Genomic DNA, 6,222 nt, shown 5'->3' with positions numbered 1-6,222 from the left:
TCAAACCAAGGCTAATCCTGAGAGAAAGAGAGTGCTTGAGAAAGCTGGAGAAAGCAGGAGTCAGCATGAAGAGCAGGTACCAAAATAAGATCTGGTATTCAGGATATCCATGTTGAATATACTGTACATAAAATATGTTTGCAAATGTGTATCAGGAATCTTCATTGTAGATACCCTGAAAACCAAACATGCTTGTGCCATTCAGGGATTGGAGTTGATTACAATTCTTATTTCTGCTCATGTAGGCAGTACAAGAGGCCAAAATCAAGTTTAAAGACAAACACTTGAGCTCTAACAAATATAGCATCAGTCTTTTAAAAATAACATTTACATGGGAAAGTTTAGGCAAGGTTTTCGGTAACTAACTTTGACATCATATGTGAAGGCACCACACTTAAAAACAAGAGAACATAAGCCTTGCCATACTCAAACAGACCAAAGGTCCACCAGGCCCAGGATCCTGTTTCTAACAGTGGCCAATCCAAGTCACACATACCTGGCAATAGACCAAAAGAGTAAAACAGATTTTATGCTGCTTATCTTAGAAAAATGTAGTGGATTTTCCCAAATCCATCTTAATAACGGCTTATGGACTTTTATTTTAGGAAATTATCCAAACCTTTTTAAAACCCTGCTAAGCTAACTGCTTTTTCCACATTCTCTGGCAAAAAATTCCAAAGTTTAATTACATGTGTGAAGAAATACTTTCTCCAATTTGTTCTAAATTTACTATTTAGTAGATTCATTGCATTCCCCCTAATTCTTGCATTTTCAGAAAGAGTGGTGGAGTAGCCTAATGTTTAATGCAGTGCCCTACAAAGCAGGGTAACGGGGCTCAACTCCCACTGCAACTCCTTGTGACTTTGGGCAAGTCACTTAACTCTCCATTGCCCCTGATACAAAATAAGTAGCTGTATAGATGATAACTGTTTTGATTGTAACCACAGAAAGGTGGTATATCAAATCTTATCCCCCTTTCCTTTTTTAAACAATTGAATCACATCTACCTGCACGGATGCAGTGGAGGTGAGCCCTTGGGCGCAGCCGGACCCTGACTGTGGCAGACAAGTCCCCTGGGCTGGCACAAGGCAAGAATTTAGGCAAAGTAATTCAAGGTAAGAACTTAAGGCAAGGCTGGAGGCAAGGCTGGAACCAAGGCAGTAACTTGAGGCAGACAGGACTAGGCAAGACAAGGCAAGAAATGGATCTGGACAAGACATTAACCAGATCCAGACGAGGCAAGGAAAAGCAAGACAATGGGGCTAGACCTGGATCCAGAAAGGACAAGGAAACACGGCTAGAACTGGGTCCAGACAAGGCCGGGCAAGAACTGGATCTGGCTATAACAAAGCAGAACACAAGGCAAAGGCTAGAAGTAGACAAGGCAAGGCAAAATAGACAAGACAGGACTGGAGCTTGGCAAGAACTTAGAGAAAGGCAGGACTGAAGCTTGGCAGGAACTCAGAGACAAGGCAGGCCTGGAGCTTGGCAAGGACTCAGAGACAAGGAAGTACTGGAGCTTGGCAGGAACTTGGAGATAAGGGATAAGGCAGGACTAGAGCTCGGCAGGAACTCAGAGACAAAGCAGGACTAGAAGCAAGGCAAGGCTGGGTCCGAGGGGACTTGTCTGCAAGGCAAGGCTGGGTCTGGAACAAGGCAGAAACTTGGAGACACCCAGACCTCGAAGACACACTGGAGTTAGAAGGCCTCCTGCGAAGGCAAGGAAGAGAGGCCGGAATCTCCCTTCAATACCCTCTAGACTGGAAATGGGGTTCTCCCTGGCATTCCAGAACTTCCAGCTGTAGACTCAACAAAAGTGGGTTTTCAGTGTGCGTGCACACGCCCTAGAGGGTCCGGTCCCACAGGACACCAGAAACAGCCGAGAAGAATGCAGAGAGAAGCCACCTGAAGGAGCACCAGTAAGTCGGAGCAGGCCCCAGTGAGAGCAGTGACATTTCTCCTCCACTCAGTACTTTATAGATTTCTATCATATCTTCCCTAAGTTGTTTCTTCTCCAAGCTAAACAGCTGTAACCTCTTTAACCTTTCCTCATAGGGAAGTCATCCCATCCCCTTTAACATTTTTGTTGCCCTTTTCTGTACCTTTTCTAAATCTGCTATATCTTTTTAAAAATGTGGTGACCAAAACTGCACACCATATTCGAGGTGTGGTTGCACCATAGAGCGATACAAAGGCATTATAATATTCTCAGTTTTGCTCTCCATTCCTTTCCTGATAATTCCTAACATTCTACTTGCTTTCTTAGCTGCTGCTGAACACTGAGCAGGGGGTTTCAAAGTACAGCATGATCAATGATGACACCTTTTCCTGGGTGGTGACTCCTAATGTTGAACCTTGCATTACGTAGCTATAGTTTGGGTTCCTGTTTCTCACATGCATCACTTTGCACTTGCTTACATTAATTGTCATCTGCCATTTGGATGCCCAATTTCCCAGTCTTGTAAGGTCCTCTTGCAATTTTTCACAATTCTCTTACGAACATAGCAACTGTGCAGTCCCTGCACAGACCCTTGGGGATTCCACTATCTACCCTTTTGAATACTGACCATTTAAACCTACTCTCTGTCATCTATCTTTTTAAATTTTATAAGAGGTCTTTGGCCAGAATGGATACAATATAGCCAATGATAAACAACCAGTCAAGTGAGAATCACAGTTACAATAAACCTTATACCAAGTAATCCACAATAGGACCCTGCCTCCTATCCCATGACTTTCTAATTTCCTCAGGAGTGGTGCATTCTTCCTTTGGTCTGGAACAATGCCCAGAAAGGAGGAGAGAGAGAGAGCACACAAATGTTTCTAAAGATATGTGCAGTTTATTTTACAGTTAGCACAGATCTTTTAAAAGCAAATGCAAGATATAAATATTTACAACTAATATAAATGATGCTTCACCGCAATAAAAGACAACATCCTGGCTCTGTTTCTTCATTCAACTTAGGCTGGGGAAGACCCTCTCTGACCAGTGCGTAAAGTCAGGAGTGGTATCACAGGAGATCTCCAATGACTTGTCAGTCCTGGAGAATGAGGGGGAGACGCATAAAACTTACTGGGCCAGCAACATGAGCTCAGGGCCAGTCTTAGTAATTGCATGGCCCTGTGAAGACCAGTTCAGTGGGCCAGACCCCCTGCCTGCCCCGCCCACTGCCCGCTCCCTCCTTCCTCCACCTGCGCCGCCACCATAAGCCATAATTTATCAGAGTTTAAAAGGAGGTTTAGAGCTCTCGGAACCCCACCTCTCCTCATTCCTTGATGTGCATCCACCACATTTCAGTAGAGAGCGGAAGCGATTTCATATCACGTCAAGCTGCCGAGTCCAGAGTCTCCTCACTGCTGCATCCCGTCCTTGCGGAAGCAGAAAGTGACACCAAAAGGAGGTGGGACACAGCAGCGAGGAGGCTCTGGGCTCGGCAGCTGACTGGATATGAAAATCGCTGCCGCTGCCTGATGCTCTCTACTAAAATGTGGATGCACATTAAGGTACGGAGCAGGGAGGTGTTCCAAGACAGGAGGACAGATGTACCAGAGATGCTGGGCCCTTAGGAGCATGGGGCCCTGTGCGACTGCCCCTGTCGCCCCTGCCAAAGACTGGCCCTGCATGAGCGTTTCACTGATTCAACCTTGGTTAGCGAGCAGGAAATCCAGCAATGAATGCACAAAGAGGCTTTGTGGGCTGTTGACCATTTGCAGCAGCAAAAATCAGGAATCATAAGCTAATGTATGTAAATGAGCTGTTCAGTATTCAAATGTGCATTCTGAGGGATGCACAGAAAGGACTGTCTCACTTTAGCAATAGAAAATTAATGGGAGGTCTGGAGCAGCCGTAGCATGACAGTAGCTTCTCAGCGGAGCAGTCTGCTGAGTTTGTGCGCAGGTTTCCTCCACCTTTGAACTGGATTTCAATTTCTTTTTAAATTACATGACCCTCAGGGTAGTGCCCAAGAGAGGGAGCCTTCTCTGCAGCTATGAGTCTTGCCCATCCAGCTTCTGTCCAAAAAGTCTAGACCTGCGCCTCCAGGAAAGATCTCTCACTGGAGCCACACCACCTGGATTTGGGACCCCTCTCCAGAGTCACACCGCTGATCCCTGGGATCCCTGGCTGAAACCACACCACCAGGACTGCAGATCCCTAACCCTGAGCTACAGCTGCTAGAGCTCCAAACTCTTGGTAGGATTTCTTCCCGGCTCCTTCCCTTATTGCAGTGCTCTGGGCAGCCAAGGTGGTTGTTTTCAGCTATGGTGGTGTTTTGGGAAAAAAAAAGTTACGCACAGCTTTCATACATGCAGCTTGTATGATTCATCTCTTCTCTCTCCCTCTGGGCGCCTTCTGCATCAAGGACCTCAATTTTCTCTCCATAAAGGTTATCCCCCCAGCAAGGGGAATCTGCCAACCTCTGCTGAACAGAATTTTCCAAGTCAGAAACACACAGCCCTGAGATTCTGCACATCACTATACTTTGAGCAGAGATCATGGGTGTCACATCAAAAGTGTCGTAAGTGCCCCAGCCAAGAATTTTGACACACCTTCTGCTGCTTGACCAACTGGCAAAAAGACTCGGCCTGCTACAGAGGGAGCGGGTCAACCAAGTTGGAGAGCTGTCGCACCAAGTTTCACAAGTAGATGCATGTGAAGAGCTGGTAGGATTGATTGTATTCGAGAGATAAGCATTGAAGCCTGATACATCTTCCTCCAAAAAGAATCCAGGGTTCTAGGTTCTGTGCCTGGGGGCACCGAGGCATAGTCCCTGGAATGCCTGGTTCTTTTGAGAGCGGACTCCATCACCATGGAAAGGTGAGGCAACTGAGGCCTATCAAAACTGGGCACACTGTGGAGCCGATACTGGGTGTCAATCTTCTTGGGCATGACAGAGACTGACAGAGAGGACTCCCAGTTCCTGATGAGGACTTCCTTGAGTACCTCATGGAGAGGTGTAGTCACAGCCTCCTTAGGAGATGTGTACTCCAGGATCTCAAGCATCTTGGCCCTGGGTTCATCCTCCACTTCCAAAGGAAATGGAATGGCATCAGCCATTTCCCTTACAAAAGATGGAAATGCTCTCCAGAGGAGACTTTCTCCTTTCAGATGGAGGAGAGGGTTCAGAAGGGATCCCATAAGACTCGTCCGAGGAAAAGTACCTGGAATCCTCCTCTGAATCCCATGAGCGTTCCTCTTCGGTGTCAGACTATCTCTTGATGAGATTGTCGAGACCGAACCTGCCTCTGTGCCGAGGAACCATGTCCAAGAGAATGGCGTCAAGAAACGGACTCCCATCTCATTCTGGGGAAGTTTCCTATACTCACGTTGGGGGAGTGCCAACTTGGGTGGCAGTTGACATTGGGGTCACAAGTGGTACTGGTGTCGGAGGCTGCACAGCAGGCTGAGGGCAAGGTGGGGCTGCAATGGGAGGCAGGGTAGGAGCACACACCTCTAATACCAATGCACACAATTGCATGAGGCCATCTAGCAGCTCAGGGAGCAAGGCCCGGATACACTCCTCAAAGGCCAACACCGAGAAAAGCTTAGGTGCCAGCTGAGGCACAGTATGCAGAAATGCTGGGGTTGATGCGGGAGTGGGATCTCAGCTGCTAGGAGACATGCACATTGGTACCTCCTGTATGGAGGGGGAGTGGTCCTCCCGGCGCCGACACTTCTCGGATGCTGAATCCTTCAATGCCCTAGAGCTCCTGGCACCATGTGCCGATGGTGACTGATGACAATGCTTCTTAGCCTTCATCCAAAGTGTGTCATCAAGGCTCCTCTGTGTCGAGGATGACATCAAATCCTCACGTTGCCTCGGGAGATCTGACGATGGACGGTCCCGGGGGGCCTACAAAGCAGGAGGCCTCGAGACAGGTGGAGACCCACTCGATGCTTCACTGCTCCCAGTGACTAAGGGTCTAGAAGCAGCCATGCTTACCAACACTCCCGATGCCAGTTTGATGCTCGGCATCAATACCGACATCAAGGAACAGGATTTAGCTCCAAAAATACTCTCGCTGAGCCTCTCGGGAAGCCTGGGTCTCTTCTTCATGCGAAGACAGACAGCACAGTTAGCAGGGCAATGGTCAGGTCCAAGATACTGCAGACACCAAGAATGGGTGTCCTTTCCAGAGATAGTCTGATTGTACCGGGTACAGTGCTTGAAGCCACTGGGAATCTTCGTGGACATAGATGGAAAAACTTTGTCGACTAAATTA

At 47.6% G+C, this 6,222-nt stretch overlaps 1 pseudogene; it reads left to right on the top strand.

Annotated features, from left to right (window-relative positions):
* The first annotated feature begins 1,201 nt into the window (after positions 1–1,201).
* The window catches only part of LOC115464312, a 31,888-nt pseudogene continuing 26,867 nt past the window's right edge, over positions 1,202–6,222 (top strand).

The sequence above is a fragment of the Microcaecilia unicolor genome, chromosome 3, assembly GCF_901765095.1.
Source record: "Microcaecilia unicolor chromosome 3, aMicUni1.1, whole genome shotgun sequence".
Classification (NCBI taxonomy): domain Eukaryota; kingdom Metazoa; phylum Chordata; class Amphibia; order Gymnophiona; family Siphonopidae; genus Microcaecilia; species Microcaecilia unicolor.
Note: the sequence above shows the minus strand (reverse complement) of the source record. Positions and strands in the feature narration are given on the sequence as shown.